Genomic DNA, 8,866 nt, shown 5'->3' on the forward strand with positions numbered 1-8,866 from the left:
CACTGGGGATGAACAGGAAGAGGCTGCTGATACCTAAGGGTGGGGCCGATGTATATTTTGTGAGTTTTGAAATAACGTGTTTTAGGACTAGTGAATTTTTGAAACATAAGAATAAGGAGTCTTTGGCTAGGTGGCATGGAAAAGAAATCAAGACACTTGGCCTCTTTAAAGATCTATAGTGCTTTAAAATAGCTATTATTTGATGAATTTTCATCAAACTCTACTCACTCACGAGGCTTGGGGAAAGAGAAGGAAAACTAACTGGACAAGCCTTTGGGAAACGCCAAGTCATAGTTCAGAGACAAAAACTATGGAGAGAGAATAATAGGAGATCACCACATTTTAAAAGTAAAGCATTTTGATCGATGTGGTATGTGTTATGTGAGATTTTGAGATACCTGTTCATGCTGGTTGCATGAATTTATTCTCACCTCCTCAGTCTCTAAATAGATAGAGGCTGGATTTAGGAGCAGCCCCCAGCGGTGACCTTGTCCAGGGCGCTGGGGGAGGTATCAGCCTTGAAGACACTTCTCAGGTTCAGTTGCCAGATCTCCAGGTAACGAAGAAAGAGATCAAGTTTCTAATGTGAATGGTGGGTGGGGTTGCAAGTTTGGGACGATATCAGATCCAGAGTTTAGAGACCAAAGGTAGCAAAAATCTTTGTAATGTTGGTGATTCATTCATGGCTCTTTTTATCATGAGAATTAACACCTGGGTTATAAAGTTAATCATGTTGTATCACTTCAGTGTTTTGGAGAACATCGTGCAACACAGTACACTAAAAATCCCTGGCATAATGAACATATCACTTTGGGATTCAAGCGAGGTCTACTGAATAAATACAACATTTAAGCACATTCCTAAGGATCCAGGCCAGATTCACCTGATAAACCAGATAAGCTCACTATTAATGGGTTTGTTCTGGTTGGCTGAGTTAATATGAGTGCTTAAAATTGTACCTAAAGCATATTCGCTCAATAGTCAAATACCTGAGTGATGACTCTGTGTGGTTGGAAACCCCGTGTAATAAGTATGTATTTGAAAGCTTTCAAAACTATTGCTAGAATTATGTAATTAAAATTTTTGTTTTGTCTTTCCAATCCCATCTAATCACTATATGGTAGGACTTCTGTTTTCATTACAGCAAATGAATAGTGTAAATAAACTTCAAAGAAATTTGCGTGGTCTGGGGAGAATTAATAGAAATTATAATTGTGCTATGTACTAAATGAAATATTCCAAAACATAGCTTTGCAGTAAACAACTTGGAAATAACAGAAAAAATTCCTAGTCCCATAGCTGCAACTTCTGTGTTTATTACTTTTTTTTTTGGTCTTTTTAGGGCCACACCCATGGCATGGCATATGGAGATTCCCAGGCTAGAGGTCTTATTGGAGCTGCAGCTGCTGGCCACAGCCACAGCCACACCAGATCCAAGCCGCGTCTGTGACCCACACTACAGCTCACGGCAACGCCGGATCCCTAACCCACTGAGCAAGGCCAAGGATCGAACCCTCAACCCCATGGTTCCTAGTTGGATTTGTTTCCACTGCGCCACAACAGGAACTCTTGTGTTTATTATTTTTAATTTTAAATCGGTGGAGAGATAGTTTTGGCTTGAAAATGTGCAACATTTTTCATAATGTGATGCAGGGTCAGTGTTTTCAACTTCACAGAAATGTACTGAGCTTCTTTTATGATAAGAGATAGACAAATTAAATGTTACAGTCATTGCCTTTATAGACTTGCCACCTTGCTGTGCCCCAAGCGGAACTGTATTTGGAGAAACTTTATCTTGACAGTGACCCCTACAACTTTCAGCTCCCTCTTGTCTACCAAGGCTGTGTCCTCAGATGTTTGCCTGAGAGTCTTATACCCAAGGCAACTCCAGGTATAGTAATTATCAGATCCACAAGTTAGGAATGCTTCTAAATGCAAGTAGCAACAGCTCTGAGCAACAGCAGCTTAAGTGAGTAGTGTTCGTTCTTCGCAGATAGCAGGAAGCCCAGAGGCAGGATGCTGCTGCCATTGGTTCAGTGGCTTAGCAGTCTAGGGCTGGTGTCTGTGCAAGACCCTGTTCACTCCTTCCTTGTCACTGTTGTGGCACCGTGAACCCATTTGTTTTGAAATCAGAAGGCCATGGAGGAAGGAATAATGCTGAATGCACCTACTGCCTTCTAGCAACATCAACCCAAATTACCCGAGGCTTTGCTAGAATCTTCCTGCACTTTTCTGCTTCTGTGTAATTGACTAGAACTGTGGCATAGGGGCACCTGAATGCAAATCAAAGTGGGAGCCTGAGTTTTCAGTTGAGGTGGGAGTGGGAGAAAGGGATAGGAGATGGGAGTGGGGTTAACCAGACTAGTGTTTGGCACACTGGTGAGTCTGTGCCCTGCCAGTTGGGAACAGAGACTCCCAGGGGCCAAGTGGGAGGAGAAAAGACAGGAGGCAGCAGCTGTTAGAACCAGTAGAGGCACATATATCTCCCCTTTCCTCCAGCGTCTCCCAGATCTCTAGATGGACACGAGGGAACTCACGTTATCCCTCCAGGGGAAACATCTTAAGATGTTTCTTTCTTTCCCCTTTGAATTTATTTGGTTCTCACATGTTATATAATAGTAAAATATATTGAAAAGTCAACTCCCATTCCCATTTCTTGAAACAGTTTTCATGTCTCCATTTTCCTTTTGATCCGGATCACTTGGATGCATTGCAGTATAAAGATAATTACATACGAATTTATTTTTTCACTTGTGACTTCATAACCCGGTTCCCTTTTGTCCTGAATGAGTGTCTGTACTGTCCTCATTGATTCCTTTAAAGGGTAGACATCCGCAATACTAACCTAGTAGCTGTAGCCCCTGTAATGTTCCTTAATTCCAAAGGCTACTTGCAAAAGAGTCATTATATTCTCAGTAGCAGAAGGACTGAATCATATCTGTTATTTTTGAAAAGCTCTTCTTTAAATTCTCCTGGTTTGAGAATGATGTAACCATGGTGACTTATCCATAATACATGCATCAGTAACTCAGCTCCAAACTCTGCTGGTTTAACACGCGAGTAATCTCTGTGTCTAAACATCCCAAACCACTCCTGTAATTTTGAATAACAATATACTTTTGTTATTTTTTGCACTGTGTGCGTGGCGTGTCTGTCTGTCTGTATTTTATATGCAGTAAAAATCATGCTTCCCAACTTCCTCTACCATCTTTATAACACTGACGAAGCTTTTTTTTTTTTTCAAATTCTCAGATTATGCTAGGAATTGTGCAAAATACTTAATCATCAACAACCCTATGGAGTATTTTTATCACCTCTATTTTGCAAATATTGAAACAGAGGTTCAGAGATGTTATGGGACAGGCCTGAAATCTCAGAGCTAGCAAGTGGGCTGGGCTTCCAACGGTGGCTTCTTTGATTCTAGAGGGTTTTTTTAATTCTTCTATTAAAATATAGTTGATTTACAGTGTCGTGTCAGTCTCTGCGATACAGCATAATGACCAAGTCATACATGCATATACATTCTTTTTCTCATTCTATCTTCCATCATGTTCTGCCCCAAGAAATTGCATATAATTCCCTGTGCTGTACAGGAGGACCTCACTGCTTATCCATTCTAAATGTAATAGTTTGCATCGACCAACCCCAAACTCCCTGTCCATCCCATTTCTCCCCTTCCTCCTTGGCAGCCACAAGTCTGTTCTCCATGGGTGTGAGTCCGTTTCTGTTTTGTAGAGAGGTTTATTTGTGCCATATTTTAGATTCCACATATAAGTGATTTCACATGGTATTTGTCTATCTTTTTTTGACTGACTTCACTTAGTATGAGAATCTCCAGTTGCATCCATGTTGCTGCCAATAGCAATATTTTATTCTTTTTTATGGCTGAGTAGAATTTCATAAAAAGCATACTACTGACCAGGATTTTAAATGCAATTCTTACCAAGTTAATAGAAGGCTAGAACACTGGAATTAAAAAAGAAATTAGATCTCATACCCCCAAATATCTTTTAAAACCTATGAATACCTTGCACATTTTTTGGTGCTATTTAAAATGTGTCATCCTACGAGTAAATAATTACAAATTTAATTTCTGACAGTTGATGTAAATACAGTTTTGTAACTACTGAACTTTTAAAATCAAACTGTCACATCGCTTTCACATGTATCCAAGGGGATCTGCATGCTTCCTCGGTATGATATTCACTGTCAAATTAAAGCGAATATTAACAAGTTCTGCCTTCATATTTGGGAATTTCACGTTGTTTTTCTTTATACTTGAATTTAGATTTTCATTTCATTTCCACTGAAGAGTTTTATTCTAATGTAATGCCTTCATGAAAATTGTGAAATTCCACGTATCCGTGGATGAATATGAAACAGGTTAGCACTGTGGTCAGTGTTGTAGGATGTAGAGTGAGATTTCTTGAGTTCAAGCCAAGTTTTGCCACTTGCCAGCTGTGTGATATGGAGAAAGTTATTTAGTTCTCTGTGTCTAAATGTCCTTATCTGAGAACAGGAGAAAATATTACTTATGCCATAGAGTTGTTGTGAAGACTAAATCAGTTCACATAGTATAGAAATTAAAGAAAGCCCGCAACACAATGGCACTGCTTTTGCTGTTATTATCAGACTGAGCTAAGGTTTAGCATCTCATTTGCTCCTCTCCTAAAATTTTTGTAGATTTAAGTGCTCATCAATCTTGTTTCATATAAAGAGGGAGATGACAATGGAAGAACTTTGGGTATATATTGTTCCTTAAATTTGAACTTCTTCCAAGTTATATGCCAAAGAAATCAGAGTGGAAACTATGCAAGAGCAATAGCTTAACCAGAACCTCCCAGGTGTGTTGAAAGCTAAGAACTGGAAATGCCTATTTTGCAAAATGTTTCTGGAACCTGAGTTATTCACTGTTTCAGTTTCTAGGAACTAGACTGTGAAAGGCTTGACCAGACTTATCAAATAGCTCTTACAGCTTGTTACCCTTTCATTGAGAGGCTCCAAATTTAACTCAGTATTCTCAAAGAGGATTGGGGGTGAAATAAATTTACCCGCTTCAACATCTTGACCAATAAACATTTTAATCCATTTTATTCATGGTAGAACTTATATAGAATAAAATCCACCAATTTTTAAAATTTAATTTTTATTTATATTGGAGTATAGTTGATTTACAATGTTGTATTAGTTTCAGGTGTATAGCAAAGTGATTCAGTTATACATATACACACATCCATTCTTTTTCAGATTCTTTTCCCTTATAGGTTATTACTGAATATTCATTAGAGTTCCCTGTGCTATGTAGTAGGTCTTGTTGATTATTTTATATATAGTATTGTGTATATGTTAACCCCAAGCTCCTAATTTATCCCTTACCCTCGTCTTTCCCCTTTGGTAACCATAAGTTTGTTTTCAAAGACTGTGAGTCTGTTTCTGTTTTGTAAATAAGTCCATTTTTTAGGAAGTCACATATAAGTGATATCATGTGATATTTGTCTTTCTCTATCTGACTTACTTCACTTAGTATGATAATCTCTAGGTCCATCCATAATATATTAACTCATTATGGCTGAGTAATATTCCATGATATATATATATATATACCACATCTTCTTTATCCATTCCTTTGTCAATGGTAATTAAGGTTCCTTCCACATGTTGGCTATTGTAAATAGTGCTGCAATGAGTGTTGGAGTACACGTACATTCTTGAATGATGTCTTTCTCTGGATATAAGCCCAGGAGTGGGCTTGCTGGATCATATTTTTAGCTTCTTAAGGAACCTCCGTATTGTTCTCCATAGTGGATGTACTGGCTTACATTCCCACCAACAGTGTAGGAGGGTTCCCTTTTCTCCACACCCTTTCGAGCATTTATTGTTTGTAGACTTTTTGATGATGGCCATTCTGACCAGTGCGACATGATACCTCGTAGTTTTGATTTGCATTTCTCTAATATTAGAGGTGTTGAGTGTTTTTCTCTCTTTGGCCGTCTCGTCTATCTTCTTTGGAGAAATGTCTATTTAGATCTTTTGCCCACTTTTTGATTGGGTTGTAAATACCTAAGAGGGAGATTGCTGGGTTATATGGTTGGTGTGTGTTTAACTTTATAAGAGACTGCAAACTGATTTTGAAGTGACCCTGTCACCTGCAATCTATGAGAATTACTGTTTATGTCCTCAATACTCGCTGCCACCAATAATTCTTAATTTTAGCTGTTTTATTGGGTCTTCAGTGGTACCCCCTTGTGGTTTTGGTTTGAAATTACCTTAAAGATGGTATGGAGCATCTTTTCCTTGCTTATTTGCCTTACTGCTCTTCGTTACTGAAGAGTCTGTTTAAATTTTGGTGCTTATTTTTTATTTATTTATTTATTTTTTTTGTCTTTTTGTCTTTTGTTGTTGTTGTTGTTGTTGTTGCTATCTCTTGGGCGGCTCCCACGGCACATGGAGGTTCCCAGGCTAGGGGTCCAATCGGAGCTGTAGCCACCGGCCTACGCCAGAGCCACAGCAACGCGGGATCCGAGCCGCGTCTGCAAGCTACACCACAGCTCACGGCAATGCCGGATCATTAACCCACTGAGCAAGGGCAGGGACCGAACCCGCAACCTCATGGGTCCTAGTCGGATTCGTTAACCACTGCGCCACGACGGGAACTCCATGTGCTTATTTTTTAATTGTTACTTTCCTCCTTATTATTGGGTTATAGGACTCATATATTCTAAATTAATTATTTTCCTAATGTGCTTTCTACATTATCACATGTTTGGTATATTCTTTAAAACCGTGTGCTACAGATTTTGCTCATCTAATTTGTGGAAAACCCCCTTTGCATTTCTTCATTGGCAAAGCAAGGGCCATTTTCACATCAGCTAAGTCACACTTTCTGTCAGAAAAGAATATTTGATTTCATTGTTCAAGTCTAACCAATATATTGATATGGGTCCCTGTGTCAGTCCTGTCACATCTGAACTTCAGTGTCAAGATGGAGAGGTGCCATAAGTTTGGGATCTCTTGGTTGGGGAAAAAAGTGCCCTCTTTCACTGTTTCTCCTTTGTTTGCTCTCCCAGGGATGATTTTTTGGTAAAGAGTTGGGGCCGAAGTGCCAGCATGTTAACAGAAAATTGTTTTCACTCCCACACCACTTTACAGTACTTCTAGATTCTGAATATTCCCATTACAGATGAGACCACTCCATTTCTAGAACCTTAAAGGAATATGTATATAACTGAGAAAGATGAGATGTTTTTCTTGGACACTATTATTCTGAATTGTTCCTCTACTTGATGTTCAAAATTCTTCAACCCTGGGCCAGTGTCACCACAGTCAAATGAGAGCTGGTGGGAGTCAGGCTTTCCTTTTTCAAGGGGGCAGAGGGGCATCTTACCAGAAAGGAAGAGGTGGGAAGGGAGGACTCAGAACTTTCTCAAGCAGGATTTTAAGCAGGGTAATTTTGGGAAAGTAAACACATGCAAGTTGAAGACAAGGGAGCTGCTTCCCCATCCATTCCTGCAACCCCCGGGACAATTTCAAATACTGCAAGTATCCATATTACCACCTGAAGACCCTTGTTCTAAGCTGATGTGGTTTTTGAGAAATAAAGGTAATGGGATGCCAAATATTCCAGGAAAGAGAAACTGTGTCCTGCTGGAAGAGAGGGAGAGTTTCATAGATGGAGAAGAGAGAGATGTCTTCAAATAGTCAGATGAGGGTCATAACCTGAATTTCTTCAATTCTTCTTGATGAGAGATTTTAAGGCACCAGCACCGTAACTGAAATATCTCTTTGTCTCTGTATCTGTATATCTCTCTGTCCTTCTCTTTCTCTTTTTTCTTTTTGGCTGCACCTGCAGGGCACATGGAAGACCTGGCCAGGGATCGAATGTGAGCCACAGCTGTGACCTATGCCACAGCTGTGACAGTGCCAGATACTTAACCCACTGCCCTGGGCAGTGGGTGGGAATTGAACGCGTACCTCGGCAGCGACCCAAGCTACTGCAGAGACAATCCTGAATCCTTAACCCACTGTGCCACAGCGGGAATTCCTCTCTCTCTCTCTTTTTTCACAGAAGTAGTGGTGGTCTTATTTATAAGTACACATAGTACTTTTATTATTATTTAAAATCAGGTATCAACACACTGTTCTTAAGAATCTTTAATGATCCCCTAGTATGATTTTCTTGGGGACCACCTCAATCTGATTGAGTAGGAGACCTAATTACTAGAATATTTAATTAAAAGTCTCTTTCTGGTACTTTCCAAAGAGCAATTTAACATGAAAAGCCCCACTGTATTTATTTCTCTAGAATTGAACAGTGAGGATGTTTTGACAAGTGTCACAAAGACCCAAATGGACCAACCATTACAAAAATTATTTTCATTTATTCAAGCCTTTAAAATAAAATATTCATTTAATATGATACTCACAGAGGCAATAAAATACATAATTTAACCAGCTTTCCAAACTCATTTAAAAATAGAGAGCTTTCATTTTCAAAAAGCTCAGCTATTTTTCTTCCCTCTAGCACATTAGGAAAAAAAAAAACCCACCACTCACAAGATACCACATCATGTTAAGAGAGCCAAATTCTGTTTGACTCCCATATCGACAGGGAGGAAAAAGCTGCCTGTTGCAGCTGCTGGCGTCCAGGCCCTTGACTTTGGGCGTGTTGAAATCATGATAGGAATTCACAGCGTGTCTTTTGCGCACCTGCCTGTTTTCTGTTTGATGAAGCAAGTGGAGGAGGGACTTGGCAGAGAGACTGCAAGTCCTCTTTTTCCACCCTTGGAAGGCTGTTCTTTGACCCTGCCTAATAGGAAAATCTGCATCACCTCTCCCCTACTTTCCTTTAAGAAAATCCCCAGTTCCT

Source organism: Sus scrofa, chromosome 11, assembly GCF_000003025.6.
Source record: "Sus scrofa isolate TJ Tabasco breed Duroc chromosome 11, Sscrofa11.1, whole genome shotgun sequence".
NCBI classification, from domain to species: domain Eukaryota; kingdom Metazoa; phylum Chordata; class Mammalia; order Artiodactyla; family Suidae; genus Sus; species Sus scrofa.